The sequence below is a fragment of the Macaca fascicularis genome, chromosome 1, assembly GCF_037993035.2.
Source record: "Macaca fascicularis isolate 582-1 chromosome 1, T2T-MFA8v1.1".
Classification (NCBI taxonomy): Eukaryota; Metazoa; Chordata; class Mammalia; order Primates; family Cercopithecidae; genus Macaca; species Macaca fascicularis.
In genome coordinates this window covers 28004507-28028004 of record NC_088375.1, presented here as the reverse complement: position 1 = coordinate 28028004, position 23498 = coordinate 28004507, and the positions used below count along the sequence as shown (strand labels likewise).

Sequence of the window (23498 nt, the reverse complement as noted above, 5' to 3'; positions counted from 1 at the left end):
CCTCACTAGACATGCTCCTACATGACTGTGGCAGTTGCTAACATTCAAATCCACTCTTTAAAAGTGCAGATTTGCACTAGTGAGTAGATACCAAAAAAAATGCTTTAGAAGCTGTTATGGCAACACAAAAGGAGTATTCCCCAAAAAAATCTGAATTGAGAAATAGCAACGTCATTAGAATAAATATGTTGTCTCTTAAGGCAATGGCTCTCCTAAAATGTAAAGGGAAAAGTATTTCCTTTGAAAATGCCAAGACTTATACATTTAGAACAGTCGTTCTCAAACTTCAATGGCTATAGAATCATTTAGGAATTATATTAAAACAAATTTGCAGGTACCGTGGGATCCAAATCTCAAATAATTCAGTGGGTCTGCAATGGGGTTCAGGAACCTGTATTTCAACAAGCTTCCCCAAGGAATTCTGATGCATGTGATCAACAGGCAATTCTCTGCAACACACTAATCTGGATACATTACTAACAGCCACGTCCTATACACCCAGGAATGTAACTTTACTATTTCATGTTTTCTTTCCTTAAACCATCTTGACATAGCTTAAAACCATGTTTGGGCTCTCTCGGTTATTTCCAGTTTCAACTCAAGTACAATAGTTAACCTTTTCACTATGACTTTAAGCCACTAATTCTTACTGGATTACAAATAAAATTCCTCAGATTCAGAATTGTAATCCCTCCGTAATGTCCAGGACTACAGGCTTACAGCTTTGTCTGTGCCTGAATTGCTTTTTAAGTAGCTCTTGGGAGAAAAGCATGGTTTCATGGGGATAACAAGTATGTATGACATGGTCCCCACTTCGAGGGCACTTCTAGAGAGGGAGAAAAGGTGTGTGCGCAAGTAACTAAAATTGCACAAATCATGAAAGTCAAATGAATAGTAGAGTAGCATTTCCTAAATCATGCTTCATACACTATTTATGACCCCTGAGATGCTAATAGGTGTTACAAATGAAAAAGGATTTGATGTCAAAGATTTTGTAAATGCTGAACCAAACTTAAATAATTTTATTTTTGAGAGTTATTAAAACCTTTAACATGCAAATATGCATTATTATGAGGGATTATAGTACATTATCTCACTTGGTGCTAGAGATTTTCACAAACTGACTAATTTAACAGTACACCAGTATAATATGCATCACACTTGGTGTATTAGTCAGGGTTCTCTTAGAGGAACAGAACTAACAGACTATCTATATATCTATGTATCTATATGGGCGTTTATTAAGTATTTAATTCCATGATTAAAAGGTCCCACAATAGGCTGTCTGGGAGCTGAGGAACAAGGACAGCCAGTCCAAGTCCCAAAACTGAAGAACCTGGAGTCCGATGTTCTAGGGCCCAAACATCCTGCATGGGAGAAAGATGTAGGCTGGGAGGCTAGGCCCGTCTCGCCTTTTCAGGTTTTTCTGCCTGCTTTTTATTCACTGGCAGCTGATTTGATTGTGCCACCAGATTAAGGGTGGATCTGCCTTCCCCAGCCCACTGACTGAAATGTTAATCTCCTTTGGTAACATCCTCACAGACACACCCAGTATCAACATTGCATCCTTCAATCCAATCAAGTTGACACAGTATTAACCATCACACTTGGTAACTATGTTCAGGCAAATGCATAGGTTTTCTAAGGAAGATGAGATAATTCCTCAACAGGGTGATTAGAGAAAGTCTCAAGTAGATGTTGTCATTTGAGCTATACTCAATGACTACTTACAATGTTTGTTCACCAAAGACAAAATATTCATGGAAAAGGGGGGTTAACAATAGAATTATATTATAAGTAGCTATCCTTGAAAAAGGATCCTATCCTCAGATTAAAAAACAAAAGTTTTGAATTTGACAATTTGGAGATTAACTTTTGAGCCAGCAGTGACTGGAGAAATAGAGCGGTGGAAGCCAAATTTCACAGAATTAAGAACAAAGAGTTAGTGAGGAAATAGTTCCTAAGTGAAGATTTGTAAAAGAAGATGCTAACCTGGTATGGTTAATAGTAGAGTTGGAAAGCCATTTTTTTTTAAAATGGGGAGAGGCCTGACTATTTTATATTAATGAATATATTTTTAGAAGCATATTATGAGTCTGTTCCTGCTGCTATAACAAAATACTTTAGCGTGGGTAATTTAAAAACAACAGAAATATTGCTTATAGCTCTGGAGGCTGGGAAGTCCAAGATCAAGGTGCCAGCAGTTAAAATGTCTGGTGAATGCTCTCTGCTTCACAGATGGCACCTTGTTGCTGTGTCCTCACATGACAGAAGGGGTAAGGGAGCGTTCTTGAGCCTCTTTTATATGGGCACTAATTTGCTTCCTGAGGGTGGAGCCCTCTACTTAATCACTTCTCAAAGGCCCCACCTCTTAGGACTATCACATTGGCTACTAGGTTCCAACATACGCATTTTGGGGGGCACCAACATCAGATCATAGCACATATTTAGAGGCTTTTTTTGAAATGCAAGGTCCTGACTCAAGATAATGACAAAGTCATTCACTAATTAAGTCATGATAAAGTCATTCAGTAATTAAGACAATATTACAATCATTATTTATTGGGACCTACTGTGCACCAGCTCTGATGCAGGTTCTGGTATGTAAAAGTGATTTACTTCTTCTCTCTTCTCAAATCACTCCAGGAAGAAATGCCTCAAGGCACAGTCATTTTGGCTGAGTTGGACTCTCCTATGGTAATGAAAACTTGGAGGAAATAAAGGATTTCGCCACAGATTTAGAAAAATGAAAGTCATACTTGTCTCTTTCTTTGCTTCCATTTCATTAGCTTATCAGACTCAACTCAATAAATCAAGTAAGACTAACAAATGGAATTTCCCATCCCAATTTATTTTGTTTATTAATAGGTAAAATTAATTCTTAAGAATTAAGACATGGACATGTTTCTTCATTTAAACTAGAAATAGACAAAACATTTGTGGGCCCTAAATGCTCACTTCTCCACTCATCTGCTACCAACAAATGTTCTCCTACTGTTGTGCTTAATGCACTCATCCAGCACTTTGTGTGATTACTAGTTGAGGGAAGTAGCATAAGATCAAAATACAAGAGGGGGTCAGGAACACAAGATAGTTTTAAGGAAGAAGAATGTGAGAACTTGCTTTATCATATATTCAGATTTATTATAAAGACATAGTAATTAAGACAATGTGGTTTTGCACAGGGACAAACAAATAGACCAATGAGACACAATAAAAAGGCCCAGAAACAGGACAAATCATAGATTGACACCTGATGTACGACAAAGGCGGCATGAGAAATTAGTGGGGAAATTTTCAACAAATGATAATAGGACAATTGAGAATACATGTGGGAAATAAATAAAAATGGACTTATAAATGAAACCACACATAAAAGTAAATTCCAGATAAGGTTAAAGCCAAAATTTGAGAATAAAAATATAAAGCTTATAGGAAGTAATAAACAAGAATAACTGCAGGATAGGGTAGTATTTCTTCAAGTAACCATAAAGTGAAAGACTGATAAATTGACTATGTAAAATTAAATACTTCCGTTCATCAAGAAAATCATAGAAACACTATAAAAATAATCAGCATTGTGTTTTAACACATACCTGTGGCACGTATAATTGACCAAAAATTTATATTTCGGAATATATCAAGTTTTTACATGTCCACAAATAAGACAGACACTTGAATAGAAAACAATGCATAAAAAACTTCAACAGGCAATTTATAAAAAGAAAGCCAAAGGGATGCAATCTTATTAGTAATCAGAAAAATGTAAAGCCAATCTGTAATGATATATGTTAATATTCTATCAGATTTGAAGACAGAAATCTGACAAAAGCAAGTGATGACGAGTGTATGAAGCAGTGGAAACTCTCATATGCTGCTGGTGGGAGAAAGAAACATCCAACATCTTTAGAAAACAGAATGGCATTAGCTATGAAATTTTAAGAGATATATACCTTATGATCCAGTGCAGTGGTCCTCAAATGTAATACTTTTCTCAAAAATTATTACAAGCTGTGTTTATGCTGGTTATATCCATAGATATTTACTGTATTTGAAACTAAAAATAAGAAAAAGTTAAAATATTTACTTATTTAAAATAGCAATGTTGTTACAAGAGTATTAAAATTAGATGCTAACCTAAATAACATTTTAATCAAAATAATTATTTCCACAGCAAGACAAATTTTAGGGGAAAAGCAGCATAATTTTACAGTTTTGCAAATCTCTTTAATGTCTGACTTACTAGAAGAAAGCTGAATTTTCCTGTCTGCTTCTGCTTTTGGTCTAGCACAGTATTGCACGTGATGTAGCCTCTGGAAAATTCCTCTCTACATTCATGAGAGACTGAAAGTGGAAAGGGAAAATAAAGTCTTAGTATTATCGTGAAAATTATTTTGCACTCACAGACCCAATGAAAGTGTCTTGATGTCCTCCCAAGGATCACCCTTTAAGAACCCTGCTAGAAAGAAACACATGCACCAGAATGCAAGTATAAAAATGTTTATGGCAGCATGTCCATACAGTAGTCGTTCTTAGAAACAACCCAAGTGTCCATTTGAAGTGGAATAGATAAATAAACAGTGGTATGTGAATTCATGCAATGGACTACTGTACCATGGTGGAAATGAACATACACATATATTTACACATAAAATATATAAAGATATATACATATACAGTGAAGGAGAAAGTCTTGATGTTCTAAGAATGGACCTACTTGAAGGTAAAGGGATGTTTCAAATGATTACTGTGTCCCACCCGAACTTAAGATTATGACACTTCATGTGTGAGTCAGTTTTCTTTTTTTGCACAGTCACTGCTGTTTCTATTCTCTTTTGTCCTAGTTATCTTGATTAAAGTGATTAGTAAACAAATTTGATGGTTTGAGAAAAGAAAAAAAAATCCTAATGCTGAAAAACTAGTGCTCAAGTCTGGCATTCCCTCTGTACATTCACATGGCTGAGGTCATCTGCAAATAATTAGACAGCACAGCCATCAGCAATATTGTATTTGTTTCTAGTCTCAGAAGTTAATAGCAACTTCCCTCAGCTTTGTTTAGCCAGCAAAGTTTTCTAATGACAATACAATAATGTCTTTTACCAGTATGGAAGATCATAAATATTAAATAGGGAACATATCAGTTTTTGGCTGCAGGCACCTGGGTATGTTCTGTGGGTGTTGTTCTGGAATACATGGCTCCCGAGTAGGCCACATGAGATTTTGTGTAAGATATAAAGCAAGCAGGGAGGGACTCTTGAAACGAAAGACTGCCAAAAGCATGATGATTAAACAACTTTGGAAAATGTTTTTTATTATTTTTTATTTTTTTTTAGCAATTTGGCTAAAACCATGCTCTAGTCCAGCATTTCTTGTCAGCAATTATGTGGTAGTCCTTTTTCCATTGGGTCATAAGCTCTCGGAGGCAAAGGACCATATCATACGCTTTTCCTGTATCCCCCCGCCCAGAACCCTAATCTCACTTATGCATTGTACCTAGTGGATACTTAATCACTGTTGTTTATGATCTGACAGGCCCAAATCTCAAAATCCAGAGGCATTATTAGTTGGCCAAAAAATAGTTTGGCCAACTATTTTTAGCATTTGAATGAGATCTTGTTTTGAGTTTGAAGTGGAGGCCCAGATATTTCTCCTTTATTCCAAGTAGTCCAGTATCTCTAAAAGATATTCTGCATAGCAAAGTATATATTTACAAAAGATCTCCTCAGCTGATTGACTCTTGGTGTGTTGAAGGCTCTTGTGCACAGACTTCTTTTCCAAGCTTTTGATAACTGTCCACACCAAAATGGAGCAATTCAGTCCATCAATTTGATGCTAATTTACACCAAGCCTGGACAAAATGAACCTCTGCTGCGGTTTCTGAAAAGTTCTAGAATGCAAAAGCAGGATTCTTTAAAAAAAAAAATTTAACATTTTAATTATTTATTTTTTATAATTTTAACTTTTATGTTAAATTCAGAGGGTACATGTGCAGGTTTGTTACATGAGTATATTAGGTGACGCTGAGGTTTCAGATATTAATGATCCCATTATCCAGGTAGTGACCATAGTACCCAACAGGTAGTTTTTCAGCCTTTGACTCCTTCTCCTTCTCCCCCAGTAGTCTCCAGTGTCTATTGTTCCTATCTTTATGTCTATATGTACCCAGTATTTAGCTCATACTTATAAGCAAGAACATGTTTGTTGCATTTGGTTGTCTGTTCTTGCATTAATTCAGCTAGAATGATGACCTCCAGTTGCATCCATGTTTCTGCAAAGGCTATAATCTCATTCTTTTTTATGGTTGCACAGTATTCCATAGTGTGTATGCACCACATTTTCTTTTTCCAGTCCACTGCTGATGAGCACCTTGGTTAATTCCATGTCTTTGCTATTGTAAATAGTGCTGTTATGAATATACAAGTGCATGTATCTTTTTTTTTTTTTTTGGAACGATTTATTTTCCTTTGGATATATATCCAGTAATAAGATTGCTGGGTTGAATAGTAGCTCTGTTTTAAGTTCTTTTGAGAAATCTCCAAACTGCTTTTCACAGTGGCTGAACTAATTTACATTCCCACCAACACTGTGTAAGCATTCCTTTTTCTCTGCAGTCCTTCCTGAATCTGCTATTTTTTAAAAATCTTTTTAGTAATAGCCATTATTCTGACAGGTGTGAGATGATATTTCATTGTGGTTTTGGTTGCATTTCTCTGCTAATTTGTAGTGTTGAGTATTTTTTTCTATGTTTGTTAGCTGTTTGTATGTTTTCTTTGAGAATTATCTGTTAAGGTCCTTTGCCCACTTTTAAACAGGTTTCTTTGTTTTCTGCTTGTTGAATTAAGTTCCTTATAGATTCTGGATATTAGACTTTTGTCAGATATATAGTTTGCAAATATTTCCTCCCATTCTATAAGATGTCTGTTTATTCTGTTAATAGTTCCTTTTGCTCCACAAAAATTCTTTAAGTTTAATTAAGTCCCACTTACCAAATTTTGTTTTTGTTTCAATTATTTTTGAGGACTTAGTCATAAATTCTTCGCTAAGGCTGATGTCCACAGTGGTATTTCCTAGGTTTTCTTCCAGGATTTTTATATTCAGGGTCTTACATTTAAATCTTTAAATATTGAATCTTTAATTAAAGATTTAAATATAAGACCCCGAACTATAAAACTACATGGTGGAAGACAGGGATCCAGTTTCACTCTTCTGCATATGGCTGGCCAGTTATCCCAGTGCCAATTATTAATTAGAGAGTCTTTTCTTAATTGCTTATTTTTACTAACTTTGTCACAGATGGTTGTAAATGTGCTGCTTTATTTCTGGGTTTTCTAACCTGTTTCATTGGTCTATGTGTCTGTTTTTGTAGTAGTACCATGTTGTGTTGATTACTGTAGCCTTATACTATAGTTTGGAGTCAGGAGACATGATGTCTCTGGCTTTGTTATTTTTTGCTTAGGATTGCTTTGACTATTTAGCTCTTTTTGGGTTTCATATAAATTTTGAAATAGATTTTTCCAATTCTGTAAAAAATGGCATTGATAGTTTGATAGTAATAGCATTGAATCTGTAGATTTCTTTGGGCAGTGTGGCCATTTTAGTGATATTAATCCTTCCAATCCATGAGCATGGAATATTTTTGCATGTGGGTGTGTCATCTTTGATTTTTTTTCACAGCGTTTTGTAGTTCTCCTGGTAGATATCTTTCACCTCCTTGGTTCAGTGTATTCCTAGGCATTTTATGTTTTTTGTTTTTTGTTTCTGTGGCCATTATAAACAGGATTGTGTTCTTGATTTGACTCTCAGTTTGAATGCTATTGGTGTATAAGAATGCTACTGATTTTTGTATGTTGATTTTGTATCCTGCAACCTTACTAGAGATGTCTATCAGTTCTATAAATCCTTTTGGCAGAGTCTTTAGGATTTTCTAGGTATAGAATCATATCAGCAGAGAGAGATAATTAGCCTTTTTCTCCCTATTAGTATGCCTTTTATTTATTTCTCTTACCTGATTGCTCTGGCTAGAACTTCTAAGAACAGAATTTTAAAGTGGATTCTTCTTTTGTTATTTCTTTTCTTGTTAAATGCATTGACTACCACATGTATCAATATGTTTAAATCATTTAGCAGGATTTCTAATTTCTCTGTTGTTGTTTTTTCATCATTCCTCCCCCTAATGAGAATCTCAATTAATGACTTAGGTCTGTACTTTTCATCTGGAAATTATATTTGCATAGTAATTAATGATCTACCAATAAATAATATCTATTGAATATTTATTGAAATACTATTATTATAGAATTATTTATCTAATTCATTCATTATTGACTGAAAACTAGATGAATCACTTTAGATAGATGGCCAATGATTTGAGTGCCTACCATGAATCATATACTGTTGTTCTTAGTGTCTGAGAAGGCTGCCTAGAATAAAATAATCTATAACTGTAAAGCTGGCCATTTCATGGCATATAGCTGGCTGCCTTAATGTGCACCACATTTCCCTATCTCTCTTTCTCTCTTTTAATTTTTTAAGAGAAATAGAGTGATAAGCCTAATAATGTTTGGTCTTTGTTTTATCTGTACTTAAAACATTTTCAGGTGGTGTTTGATTCTAACATGCCAAGCATTTCTAGTGATATTTTTCCCTCAAAGACTGAATTTTGTGTCATGTATCAAAGTATGAATCTCATATTAAATATACTCTTATCATATATTTCCTTTCTTTAATCTAACAACTTTAAAAAATAAGTTTTAATGTAACCTTTATAAAAAAGCACAAGAATAACTTCTAAGGGTAGAGACTAGCCAGGGCCCAGCATTATTTAACAATAGTGACAGGATTCCAATTGTTCTGCCAGGAGGATGCCATGGCAACTATGCCGAAGCTCCCAATACCCTGATGCAGGGCATGGTGATAGTTATCATTTTACATAATATGACCTCAGTTGAATGATAAAGTAAGTACTCTTGCTTACCAATGTCACAGCTATGCAGTTAAGAGAGGGAATGTTCTCTAGTTACATATTCTCAGAAGCAGCCTGCATGTTATTGACATGGTGGGAAATCACCAGAAAGATGCTTTCCAACTTCATGTTCCCTCTTCAGGATACATGGCTGGCCTAAGGACTACATGCAGTGGCTCCTCTCTTCTCTGTTCCAGGAGAATTCTGCTCCCATAGTAAAACCTAATTTTCACCTTCCCAACAGAAGAGCTGCCCTTTCTCAAAGTTCTCAAAGTTCTTTCTAATCGCCTTCATTTTCAAGTTTTTAAAAGCTACCTCTTACTTTCCTTCCAGGATATTTGGATGCCTGAAAGAAGTTTATTTCCAAAAGTCTTATGTTCAAAGCATACACTCTACTAGTTTTAGGAAAATTCTTATTGGCCTAAACTGAGAAGGTGTATGTATGGAAGGAAAAATAACTTGTGTGTGATACCTAGGTGGTCAGCAATAAAAAATCTGTGTCTTTTTCAAACTTAATAAGTTTTGTTAAATTTCTTTTTACTTCTGATGAATGTAAACTTTCAAGTCCTCACACTTTAATGTAAAAATTAGTTTTAAAGATGCTTTAAAATGTAACAAATGGGAAAAAATTAGTCTGTCTCAGCTAGTAGGAAATCTTAATCAGATCAATTCTAATTGGCCAACATCCTCACCTCTCTGTAGACACCTCAATATTAACCATCATTTGCCTAGACTGAGAACGTGTTCCTGTTAAAGGTAAAAGCAGACCCCAGAATATCCTGTATGAGACTCTCGCAAACATACATATTTGCCATTCATCAGCCAGGATCAAGCTTAACCCATCCTGGAGAAGCTAAGAAAGTGAATTTCTTCTAGGAAGCTACTTCCCGAAGATAGTGCTGCTATCAGGCAACTTTGACCAACAGACCAGTGATCTAAAGATGCATGCTAAACCAGAACAGATCCCATTTTTACCTCCTTTATATTTTAAAGACTTTGAGTATCTTTGTTGCAGAAAAATGAACAAACAGACACAAGCCCAACAAACAAACAAAACCCTCCTTGACACAGTTAAAAAAGAACATTGAGATTTCATGCTTTAAAAAATTAAATAATATGTTTTTCTTTAATTCAAAGACAGGTGAGAAAAAACATTTTCCTTATGATAATCCAGACTGAGGGACAGAGAAGAAGAAAATTTCCCGGAAAAATAAAATACTTTTCCATGGTTATGAGTCAGTATTTCATGCATGATGATTTTCAATCAAGAGGATTTTGATATGAGAATCATTAGAGAAAAAAAAGTCCTCAATATGAAAGGGAGCAAAGAAGCATCAATAAAATCTTTTCTAGATTAGAAGCAGCAACAGGGCTGAACTACTGTTTAGTTGGTAAAAGCATGAGGCTAGGAATTTGACAGACCTGGGTTCAAACCCAGTCTTCACCAGTTATTGTGAAAATTTGGATGGATTATTTAACTTCTCCAGTCTAACTTCCCCATCTCTAACATGTTCATAATAATATGAAATCTACATCAGTTTTAGAACTCAATGAGACCATGCCTAAAGCAGTTAACACAGTACTGGGCCCAGCATAAAGCTGCTGTAAGGTTTTTATTTTTCTCTTCTGGCAATAGACTTTTGTGGCTGTTTCAACAGTTTAACCTCACATCTCTAACAAGTTGCCAAAAAACCATTTTCCATCCCTGCCCCTTTTAACCACACCCTGCTTTAATCATGAACCAGATTTCAACACTGTCCCTGAAAGGTCACCATAGACCTCCAAGTAAAACTTTCTCTTTCTCTCTCCATCCACCCATCCATCCACCCTTCCATCTATCTTAAAAATACTTCTAACAGTAGAATATTGTAGAATTAAAAAATTATCTTCCAATGTAGCTGATGTGTTATATTATTTTCCTTTCAGAGTCAATTTTACTTGTGAAACACACTATACCCAGTTTTTAATGTAACCCCAATACTCTAATTTTGGAGTACATTTTATAGATTTAGTTATTCAGTATCTTTATCAGTTCCTTCTTGTGCAATGATGGAAAACCTAACTAAATTTGGCTTAAGCCAAAAACAAACAAATAAACAAAATCCTCAAAAAACAAAATTGCCAGGGGTTGTAGTAAGTGGATTCATTGGCTCTCCTAACTAAAAAATGTTGGGGCAAAACCATTAGCTGTATCCAGACACTCAACGAATGCCTCTAGAACTAATTATTCTCATGTTTTAGTTCTGCCTCTTGGGCAGTGGCTTTATTTTTAGGTTTCCATGAAATGCCAAGGTGGTTGCTTGGAGCCCCAGGCCCACTTGATTCCAGGTTTACTTACATCCAGCAGAAAAGAAAATGTCGTTTTTCTCCTCCTCACTCTTTCTCTCAAATTCTAACAAAAGAGTCACTGTGTGTCCAAATACTGTGTACAAAGAGGGTTACATGAATGCTGGGTCCAAAAATAAGATGTTTGGTAAACTGTCTCCTCTCCAAGTGGCTTCAGACAAGGGTGAAATACTGTTATTTAAATTGGGTAATTCTCACTATCACAATTTTTTTAAATGCTAGAATATTTGGAAATAATTCAATCTACTATGGCCATCTCCAAGTATCACATCACATGCCAAACAACTTCTCACCAGGTGTTAAGCAAGTTATTGGCTTTGAAGAAACATATATTGGTAGCACCAACTTCCTAGGTGATAGGTGACAGGGATACAGCAGTGAACAAACAGAGAATTCTGCCTTTATGAAGTGTAGAGTCAAATGTGAGAGACAAAAAATAAATAAGAAAAACTAAGCTATATAATGATGTGTTAGATAACAATAAATGTTAAGAAGAAAAGCAACAATTGGAAAGGGGGATTAGGAGTGTTGAGACTAAGGAGGTTTTTAAATTTTATGTGCAGTGACTGGGGACGGCTTCACTGAGGAGATATTTAATGTAGAACCCAGCTTTATACAGTTAATGTAGAAGACGTGGAACATAATCATGATAGCTACTATTTTATGAAAATTTAGAATGCCTTAATTTAATATTGATGATTCATTGGATAGGAACTTATATAGCGTAAGTTCAATGGGGTGAGAAAGAAGAGCTTGTTAAATAAATTTTGCTTTTAAAATGATTGTAAATAGGATTTTAAAACAACTTAAGAGAAAAAACATTTTCCAAAAAATTTACAGCTACTTGTAAATAAAAACATTTGGTATGTATAATTAAAATAATTTTCTTCACTCACTAAAGAGGTCCCCTGAGTGCCACTTTAGCAAACAACATATTGTTAGCCTCCAATTATTTTAAGTATAAAAATAATCAAAGTCCACATTAAAAAGACTTAATTCATATATTTTACTAATTTAGAGGTGCTTTCCTACCAAGATGAGCCAATGTTATTTCCTTTGCATATTAAAACTGGAACAGGAGAAGACTCTTGGAAAATGGCAGTTTAGGAAGCACCAGGAATCTGTTTCCTCACCTAGGCAATAACTGCACTGGCAAAATCTTTCTGATGTAGCTATTTTGGAATTTTGAAGTCTATTAAAGACTTGAAGTTTCCAGGGGAAGGCAGGAACGGTAAATTGTGGTTGATTTCAGTCAATTTCAGCTTTTAGCACAGTAGCAGCTATCCGTCCTCCATCTCTGTGGCAGAGGGCCATGCATATGTTTCTGAAACAGTTTACACAGACCTCAAAGGAACCAGGCTGAGCAACAAGAATCCTATCCTTCAAATATCAGAGATCTGTGCTTCAGTTGCTGGTTACTGCTTATGACTATAGAGGTGCAGACAAAGAGGCAGGCATCCATTATTATTGCACCTCTCCTGATTTGTAACAAGTCTCTCTCCCTCTAGTTGAAGTGATTTCCAAGAGATTTAAAGAACCAGTGACTATCCCTGCCACCTTCATTTCTCCCCCTTTTTAGAAGCAAGACATTAAAGACTATAACATTCAAAGCAATTGCATAAATGGGGAAAATTAGAAAGTGAATGTGCATCCCTAAGCAAAGGCACAGGCTCAGAAAACACCTGAGGAGATCTTAAATTTATACCTCAGATAGATTCTTAGCACAAAGACAGCATACAACAATAAAAGAAAAAACAAAAAGAAAAAAATCAGTGAATCTTGGGGAAGAAGGAGAATCTGATTTCCACAGTTACAGTGTTATTAGATTGAAATCTAGAGTTTCAATTAAAAAATCCACAAATTCTACAAAAAACAGGTATAACCCATTTAAAAGAAAAATAAATACACAGAAACTGTCCCTGGAAAAAAAAGTCTTATGATGGATCTACTAAACAAAGACTTTAAAACAACTGTCTTAAAGATCTTCAAAGAACTAAAAGAAGACATAGAGAAAGTCAAGAGAAATATGTATAAACAAAATGGAAATATCAATAAAGAAATAAAATACCTAAAAGAAACAAAAAAAAATTTCTGAAGCTGAAAATTACTATATCTGAAATTAAAAATTCATTAGAAGGATTCAAAGGCAGATTTTTAACAGGCAGAAGAAAGAACCAGTGGACATGATGATAAGAAAATGGAAATTATTGAGTCTTAGAAAGAAAAAAAGATATAAGAAAACTGAACAAAGCCTAAAGGACCTGTAGGACACCATCAAGTGGACCAAGATCTGCACTGTGGGAACCCAGAAGGAGAGAAGAGAGAAAAGTGGAGGATAGAATATGTAAATAAATAGTTGGAAAGCCTCCCAAATATTCAAGAAGCCAAATAAACTTTAAATTGGATGAACTTAAAGAAACTCACATCAAAACACATTATGATCAAACTGTTAAAAGCCAAAGAAAAAAAGAATTTTGAAAGCCGCAAGAGACAAGCAACTTATTACATACAAGGTATCCTAAATAAGTTTATCAGCAAATTTCTCATCAGAAACTTTGGAGGCCGAAAGGCAGTGGGGAGCTATATCCAAATTGCTGAAAACAAAAAACAAAACAAAACAAAAAACAGTTAATCAATAATTCTATATCCAGTAAAATTGTTCTTCAAAATTAAGAAAGAAATCAACACATTCCCAAGTTGCAAAAAAAAGCTAACGATATTTATGACTACTAGAACTTCTCTCCAAAAAATGCTAAAGGGAATTCTCCAGATTGAAATGAAAGGACACTAGACAGTAACTAAAAGCCATATAAAGAAATAAAGGTTAATTATTACATGGGCAATTATTTCCTACATGATGTGAAACTAACATATTTTAAAAACTAGTATTACTGGAACTTCGGTTTGTAACTCTATATTTTGTTTTCTAAATAGTTAAGAGACTAATAGAATAAAAAGAGTTTATGTTTTGAACACACAATGTAAGATGTAATTTTGTGATATTAACTACTGAAAAGAGTGGAGACAGAGCTATCAAGGAGTATGGGTTTTGTATGTTATTAAAGTTAAGCTGGTATAAATTCAAACTAGAGTGTTATAAATTTAGGGTGTTAAATGTAACAGCCATAATAACCACAAAAACAGTTGTAGAATATAAACAAGAGGAAATGAGAAAAAATTAAAATGTTCACAAAAAATTAGCTAAGCACAAAAGAAGACAGTAATACAGGAAATGAGGGACAAAAAGCTATAAAGCAAATAGAAAACAAATATACAGAAGTAACTCTCTTCTTTAAAATACAATCATCCCTCTGTATCTGTGGGCTCTGCATTCCCAGACTCAATTAACTACAGACCAAAAACGTTTGAAAAAAATACAGCAATGAAAACCAATACAATATAAATAAAAATATAGTGTAAAAATGCTATGTAATACTACTTAGATAGCACTGACATTTTATTAGGTATTATAAGTAATTTAGAAATGATTTAAAGTATACAGGAGAATAAGCATAGATTATATGCAAATGCTATGCCGTTTTATGTAAAGGATTTGAGCATCTGTGAATTTTGGTATACATAGGAAGTCTTGGAGCTGATTCTCCAGAGATATCAACAGAGAACTGTAGTTACTTTAAATGTTAATGTATTAATCTCTGCAATCAAAAGGCAGAGATTGTCAGAATTAAGAAACAAAAACATGATCCAACTATATTCTGTCTGCAAGAGACTCAAATTAGCTCTAAAGACACAAATGATTGAAAATGAATGAACTGCAAATAATTCCATGAAAATACTAACCAAAAGACAACACAGGTTGCTATTCTAATGACAAAAAACAAATTTTAAATCAAAAAGAGGTAACAAGAGACAAAGATCATTATGTTTCAATTCAAAGTTCAATAGAGTATGCAATAAACTAATTATAAACATGTACATATCTAATAATAGACCATCAAAATACATGAAGCAGAAATTGACAGAATTGAAAGCTGGAGACTTAAATACCCCACTCTCAATAATGGCTAGAGCAACCAACACAAGATAAGTAAGGAAACAGGACGTCAATAGAACATTGGACCAACTATATTTAACAGATATACATAGAACACTGTACTCAACACCAACAAAATGCACATTCTTCTCAAGGGCACAAGGACGTTTTCCAGTTTAGAACATGTGTTAGTCGATTCTTGCATTGCTGTAAATACCTGAGGCTGGGTAATTTATAAAGAAAAGAGGTTTTCATTGGCTCATGATTCTACAGATTGTACATGTATCTCTTCCTTCAGCATCTGCTCCCGGTGGAAGCCTCAGGAAGTTTACAATCATGATGGAAGGCAAAGAAGGAGTAGGTGCATCACATGGAGAGGGTGAAAGCAAGAGAGAGAAAAGGAGGATGTGTCAGATTCTTTTAAATAATCAGATAATGTGTGAGCTAACTAAGTAATAACTCATCTATCACCAAGGGGTTGGTGCTAAACCAATCATGGAGGTCTACCCCCATAATCCAATCACTTCCCACCAGGCCCGTCATACAACATTGGGAATCATATTTTAACATGAGATTTGAAGGAGACAAACATCCAAACAATATCCGACCACATAATAGGTCAGAAATTAAGTCTCAGTAGATTTTAAAAGGTAGATATCATGCAAAGTAACTACCCCAACCAAAACGGGATAATTTGTAAAAATTAAACCATCAGTGAATCAAAGAAGAATAAAAAGGGGAATAAGAAAGTAAGTAGAGATAAATAAAAATGAAAACACAGCATAGCAAAATGTATGGGATACAGCAAAAGCAGTGCTAAGGGGAAATTTTATAACCATACTTACATTAAAAAAACAAGAGGAATCTCAAATCAACAATTAACTATACAACTTAAGGAACCAGAAAAAAAGAACAAACTAGACCTAAATCTAGCAGAAGAAAGGAAATATTAAAGATTACAGCCAGATAAACAAAATATAGTACAAAAAAATAGAGAAAATCAACAAAACCAAAAGCTTGTTCTTTGTAAAGATCAACAAAGTTGACAAATCTTTAGCTAGATGAACTAAGAAAAAAAAGAGAGAAGATTCAAATTACTAAAAGCAGAAATGAAAGTATGGTGATTACCAACTCTATAGGAATTAACTGGATTATAAGAAAGTACTATGAACAATTATAAACTAAAAAACTGGATAACCTAGATGAAATTGAGGAATTCCTAGAAACAAGATATACCAAGATGAAATAATGAAGAAATAAAAAATATGAATGATGTATAATTGGTAAGGAAATTAAATCAGCAATCAAAAATCTCCTGACAAGGAAAAGCCCTGGACTTGATAATTTCCCTGGTGAATTTTACTATGCATTTTAAACACCACCAATATTTCTAAAACTTTTTAAGACCTGGAAGAGGAAGGAACACTTTCCAACTCATCTTAAAAGGCCAGAATCAACCTCATACTGAAACTGGACAACGACATCACAAGAAAAGAAAACTACAGATCAATATCTTTTATGAACATTGATGCAAAAATCCTCAATGAAATACTAGCAAACCAAATTCAGCAGCATATGAAAGTGTTATACTCCATAAGCAAGTGGGATTTAGTCCTGGAATGGAAGGTGATTTCATGTATAAAAATTGATCAATGTAATGCACTACATGAATAGAATAAAGGGGTTAAAACACACAGTCATCTCAATATATGCAGAACAAATATTTTCTTTTTTTAAAATTATACTTTAAGTTCTAGGGTACACATGCACAATGTGCAGGTTTGCTCAATATGTATACATGTGCCATGTTGGTGTGCTGCACCCATTAACTTGTCATTTACATTAGGTATATCTCTTCATGCTATCTCTCCCCCATTCCCCCACCCCATGACAGGCCCCAGTGTGTGGTGTTCCCCACTCTGTGTCCAAGTTCTCATTGTTCAATTCCCACCTATGAGTGAGAACATGTGGTGTTCGGTTTTCTGTCCTTGTGATACTTTGCTCAGAATGATGGATTCCAAATTCATCCATTTCCCTATGAAGGACATGAACTCATCCATTTTTATGGCTGCATAGTATTCCATGGTGTATATGTGCCACATTTTCTTAATCCAATCTGTCACTGATGGACATTTGGATTGGTTCCAAGTCTTTGCTATTGTGAATAGTGCCACAATAAACATATGTGTGCATGTGTCTTTATAGCAGCATGATTTATATTCCTTTGGGTATATACCCAGTAATGGGATGGCTGGGTCAAATCGTATTTCTAGTTCTAGATCCTTGAGGAATCGCCACACTGTTTTCCATAATAGTTGAACTAGTTTACAGTCCCACCAACAGTGTAAAAAGTGTTCCTATTTCTCCACATCCTCTCCAGCACCTGTGGTTTCCTGACTTTTTAATGATCGCCATTCCAACTGGTGTGAGATGGTATCTCATTGTGGTTTTGATTTGCATTTCTCTGATGGCCAGTGATGATGAGCATTTTTTCATGTGTCTGTTGGCTGTATGAATGTCTTCTTTTGAGAAATGTCTGTTCATATCCTTTGCCCACTTTTTGATGGGGTTGTTTGTTTTTTTCTTGTAAATTTGTTTAAATTCTTTGTAGGTTCTGGATATTAGCCCTTTGTCAGATGAGTAGATTGCAAAAATTTTCTCCCATTCTGTAGGTTGCCTGTTCACTCTGATGGTAGTTTCTTTTGCTGTGCAGAAGCTCTTTAGTTTAATGAGATCCCATTTGTCAATTTTGGCTTTTGCTGCTGTTGCTTTTGGTGTTTTAGACATGAAGTCTTTGCCCATGCCTATGTCCTGAATGGTACTACCTAGGTTTTCCTCTAGGGTTTTTATGGTATTAGGTCTAACATTTAAGTCTCTAATCCATCTTGAATTAATTTTTGTATAAGGGGTAAGGAAAGGATCCAGTTTCAGCTTTCTACTTATGGCTAGCCAATTTTCCCAGCACTATTTATTAAATAGGGAATCCTTTCCCCATTTCTTGTTTCTCTCAGGTTTGTCAAAGATCAGATGGCTGTAGATGGGTGGTATTATTTCTGGGGACTCTGTTCTGTTCCATTGGTCTATATCTCTGTTTTGGTACCAGTACCATGCTGTTTTGGTTACTGTAGCCTTGTAGTATAGTTTGAAGTCAGGTAGCGTGATGCCTCCAGCTTTGTTCTTTTGACTTAGGATTGTCTTGGAGATGCGGGCTCTTTTTTGGTTCCATATGGACTTTAAAGCAGTTTTTTCCAATTCTGTGAAGAAACTCGTTGGTAGCTTGATGGGGATGGCATTGAATCTATAAATAACCTTGGGCAGTATGGCCATTTTCACGATATTGATTCTTCCTATCCATGAGCATGGTATTTCTTCCATTTGTTTGTGTCCTCTTTGATTTCACTGAGCAGTGGTTTGTAGTTCTCCTTGAAGAGGTCCTTTACATCCCTTGTCAGTTGGATTCGTAGGTATTTTATTCTCTTTGAAGCAATTGTGAATGGAAGTTCATTCATGATTTGGCTCTCTGTTTGTCTGTTACTGGTGTATACGAATGCTTGTGATTTTTGCACATTAATTTTGTATCCTGAGACTTTGCTGAAGTTGCTTATCAGCTTGAGGAGATTTTGGGCTGAGACAATGGGGTTTTCTAAATATACAATCATGTCATCTGCAAAGAGGGACAATTTGACTTCTTCTTTTCCTAACTGAATACCCTTGATTTCTTTCTCTTGCCTAATTGCCCTAGCCAGAACTTCCAACACTATGTTGAATAGGAGTGGTGAGAGAGGGCATCCCTGTCTTGTGCCAGTTTTCAAAGGGAATTTTTCCAGTTTTTGCCCATTCAGTATGATATTGGCTGTGGGTTTGTCATAAATAGCTCTTATTATTTTGAGGTACGTTCCATCAATACCGAATTTATTGAGCGTTTTTAGCATGAAGGGCTGTTGAATTTTGTCAAAAGCCTTTTCTGCATCTATTGAGATAATCATGTGGTTCTTGTCTTTGGTTCTGTTTATATGCTGGATTATGTTTATTGATTTGCGAATGTTGAACCAGCCTTGCATCCCAGGAATGGAGCCCACTTGATCATGGTGGATAAGCTTTTTGATGTGCTGCTGAATCCGGTTTGCCAGTATTTTATTGAGGATTTTTGCATCGATGTTCATCAGGGATATTGGTCTAAAATTCTCTTTTTTTGTTGTGTCTCTGCCAGGCTTTGGTATCAGGATGATGTTGGCCTCATAAAATTAGTTAGGGAGGATTCCCTCTTTTTCTATTGATTGGAATAGTTTCAGAAGGAATGGTACCAGCTCCTCCTTGTACCTCTGGTAGAATTCAGCTGTGAATACATCTGGTCCTGGACTTTTTTTCATTGGTAGGCTATTAATTATTGCCTCAATTTCAGAGCCTGCTATTGGTCTATTCAGGGATTCAAATTCTTCCTGGTTTAGTCTTGGAAGAGTGTAAGTGTCCAGGAAATTATCCATTTCTTCTAGATTTTCTAGTTTATTTGTGTAGAGGTGTTTATAGTATTCTCTGATGGTAGTTTGTATTTCTGTGGGGTCGGTGGTGATATCCCCTTTATCATTTTTTATTGCATCAATTTGATTCTTCTGTCTTTTCTTCTTTATTAGTCTTGCTAGTGGTCTGTCAATTTTGTTGATCTTTTCAAAAAACCAACTCCTGGATTCATTGATTTTTTGGAGGGTTTTTTGTGTCTCTATCTCCTTCAGTTCTGCTCTGATCTTAGTTATTTCTTGCCTTCTGCTAGCTTTTGAATGCGTTTGCTCTTGCTTCTCTAGTTCTTTTAATTGTGATGTTAGAGTGTCAATTTTAGATCTTTCCTGCTTTCTCTTGTGGGCATTTAGTGCTATAAATTTCCCTCTACACACTGCTTTAAATGTGTCCCAGAGATTCTTGTATGTTGTATCTTTGTTCTCATTGGTTTCAAAGAACATCTTTATTTCTGCCTTCATTTCATTAAGTACCTAGTAGTCATTCAGGAGCAGGTTGTTCAGTTTCCATGTAGTTGAGCGGTTTTGATTGAGTTTCTTAGTCCTGAGTTCTAGTTTGATTGCACTGTGGTCTGAGAGACAGTTTGTTATAATTTCTGTTCTTGTACATTTGCTGAGGAGTGCTTTACTTCCAATTATGTGGTCAATTTTGGAATAAGTGCGATGTGGTGCTGAGAAGAATGTATATTCTGTTGATTTGGGGTGGAGAGTTCTATAGATGTCTATTAGGTCTGCTTGGTGCAGAGCTGAGTTCAATTCCTGGATATCCTTGTTAACTTTCTGTCTCGTTGATCTGTCTAATGTTGACAGTGGAGTGTTGAAGTCTCCCATTATTATTGTATGGGAGTCTAAGTCTCTTTGTAGATCTCTAAGGACTTGCTTTATGAATCTGGGTGCTCCTGTATTGGGTGCATATATATTTAGGATAGTTAGCTCTTCCTGTTGAATTGATCCCTTTACCATTATGTAATGGCCTTCTTTGTCTCTTTTGATCTTTGATGGTTTAAAGTCTGTTTTATCAGAGACTAGTATTGCAACCCCTGCTTTTTTTTGTTCTCCATTTGCTTGGTAAATCTTCCTCCATCCCTTTATTTTTGAGCCTATGTATGTCTCTGCGTGTGAGATGGGTCTCCTGAATACAGCAGACTGATGGGTCTTGACTCTTTATCCAGTTTGCCAGTCTGTGTCTTTTAATTGGAGCATTTAGTCCATTTACATTTAAGGTTAATATTGTTATGTATGAACTTGATCCTGTCATTATGATATTAACTGGTTATTTTGCTCGTTAGTTGATGCAGTTTCTTCCTAGCCTAAATGGTCTTTACATTTTGGCACGTTTTTGCAATGGCTGCTACCGGTTGTTCCTTTCCATGTTTAGTGCTTCCTTCAGGGTCTCTTGTAAGGCAGGCCTAGTGGTGACAAAATCTCTAAGCATTTGCTTATCTGTAAAGGATGTTATTTCTCCTTCACTTATGAAACTTAGTTTGGCTGGATATGAAATTCTGGGTTTAAAATTATTTTCTTTAAGAATGTTGAATATTGGCCCCCACTCTCTTCTGGCTTGGAAAGTTTCTGCCGAGAGATCTGCTGTTAGTCTGATGGGCTTCCCTTTGTGGGTAACCCGACCTTTCTCTCTGGTGCCCTTAAGATTTTTTCCTTCATTTCAACTTTGGTGAATCTGGCAATTATGTGTCTTGGAGTTGCTCTTCTCAAGGAGTATCTTTGTGGCATTCTCTGTATTTCCTGGATTTGAATGTTGGCCTGCCCTACTAGGTTGGGGAAGTTCTCCTGGATGATATCCTGCAGAGTGTTTTCCAACTTGGTTCCATTTTCCCCCTCGCTTTCAGGCACCCCAATCAGACGTAGATTTGGTCTTTTTACATAATCCCATACTTCTTGCAGGCTTTGTTCATTACTTTTTCTTCTTTTTTCTTTTGGTTTCTCTTCTCACTTCATTTCGTTCATTTGATCCTCAATCGCTGATACTCTTTCTTCCAGTTGATCGAGTCGGTTACTGAAGCTTGTGCATTTGTCACGTATTTCTCGCGTCATGGTTTTCATCTCTTTCATTTCGTTTATGACCTTCTCTGCATTAATTACTCTAGCCATCAATTCTTCCACTTTTTTTTCAAGATTTTTAGTTTCTTTGCACTGGGTACGTAATTCCTCCTTTAGCTCTGAGAAATTTGATGGACTGAAGCCTTCTTCTCTCATCTCGTCAAAGTCATTCTCCGTCCAGCTTTGATCCGTTGCTGGCGATGAGCTGCGCCCCTTTGCCGGGGGAGATGTGCTCTGATTTTTTGAATTTCCAGCTTTTCTGCCCTGCTTTTTCCCCATCTTTGTGGTTTTATCTGCCTCTGGTCTTTGATGATGATGGTGACGTACTGATGGGGTTTTGGTGTAGGTGTCCTTCCTGTTTGATAGTTTTCCTTCTAACAGTCAGGACCCTCAGCTGTAGGTCTGTTGGAGATTGCTTGAGGTCCACTCCAGACCCTGTTTGCCTGGGTGTCAGCAGCAGAGGCTGCAGAAGATAGAATATTGCTGAACAGCAAGTGTCCCTGTCTGATTCTTGCTTTGGAGGCTTCCTCTCAGGGGTGTACTCCACCCTGTGAAGTGTGGGGTGTCAGACTCCCCCTACTGGGGGATGTCTCCCAGTTAGGCTACTCAGGGGTCAGGGACCCACTTGAGCAGGCAGTCTGTCCCTTCTCAGATCTCAACCTCCGTGTTGGGAGATCCACTGCTGTCTTCAAAGCTGTCAGACAGAGTCGTTTGCATCTGCAGAGGTTTCTGCTGCTTTTATGGTTGTTTACTATGCCCTGTCCCCAGAGGTGGAGTCTACAGAGACAGGCAGGTTTCCTTGAGCTGCTGTGAGCTCCACCCAGTTCGAGCTTCCCAGCAGCTTTGTTTACCTACTTAAGCCTCAGCAATGGTGGGCGCCCCTCCCCCAGCCTTGCTGCTGTCTTGCAGGGAGATCGCAGACTGCTGTGCTAGTAATGAGGGAGGCTCCGTGGGCATGGGACCCTCCCGGCCAGGTGTGGGATATAGTCTCCTGGTGTGCCTGTTTGCTTAAAGCGCAGTATTGGGGTGGGAGTTACCCAATTTTCCAGGTGTTGTGTGTCTCAGTTCCCCTGGCTAGGAAAAGGGATTCCCTTTCCCCTTGCACTTCCCAGGTGAGGCGATGCCTCGCTCTGCTTCAGCTCTCACTGGTCGGGCTGCAGCAGCTGACCAGCACTGATTGTCTGGCACTCCCTAGTGAGATTAACCCAGTACCTCAGTTGAAAATGCAGAAATCACGCTCGCTCTGGGAGTTGGAGACTGGAGCTGTTCCTATTCGGCCATCTTGCTCCGCCCCTCCATTTCCTAACTTTTTAATGATTGCCATTCTAACTGGTGTGAGATGATATCTCATTGTGGTTTTGATTTGCATTTCTCTGATGGCGAGTGATGATGAGCGTTTTTTCATGTGTCTGTTGGTTGCATAAATGTCTTCTTTTGAGAAGTGTCTGTTCATATCCTTTGCCCACTTTTTGATGGGTTTGTTTGATTTTTTCTTGTAAATTTGTTTAAATTCTTTGTTGATTCTGGATATTAGCCCTTTGTCAGAAGGGTAGATTGCAAACATTTTCTCCCATTCTGTAGGTTGCCTGTTCACTCTGATGGTAGTTTATTCTGCTGTGCAGCAGCT

General features: G+C 36.3%; 1 protein-coding gene across 2 annotated transcripts in view; it reads right to left on the bottom strand.

The window, feature by feature from the left end:
* Positions 1 to 23498, bottom strand: part of GORAB (golgin, RAB6 interacting) — a 440445-nt gene that overhangs the window by 211104 nt on the left and 205843 nt on the right. The window contains exons 2-3 of one of the 2 annotated variants that reach the window (XM_065523850.1): positions 4244 to 4344; positions 3954 to 4057 (exon numbers count right to left, since the gene is read on the bottom strand). The exons of the other annotated variant lie outside the window; for it this stretch is intronic. The gene's annotated coding sequence lies outside the window, so the exon portion shown is untranslated. The remainder of the gene's footprint in view (positions 1 to 3953; positions 4058 to 4243; positions 4345 to 23498) is intronic. 2 annotated transcript variants of the gene reach the window in all.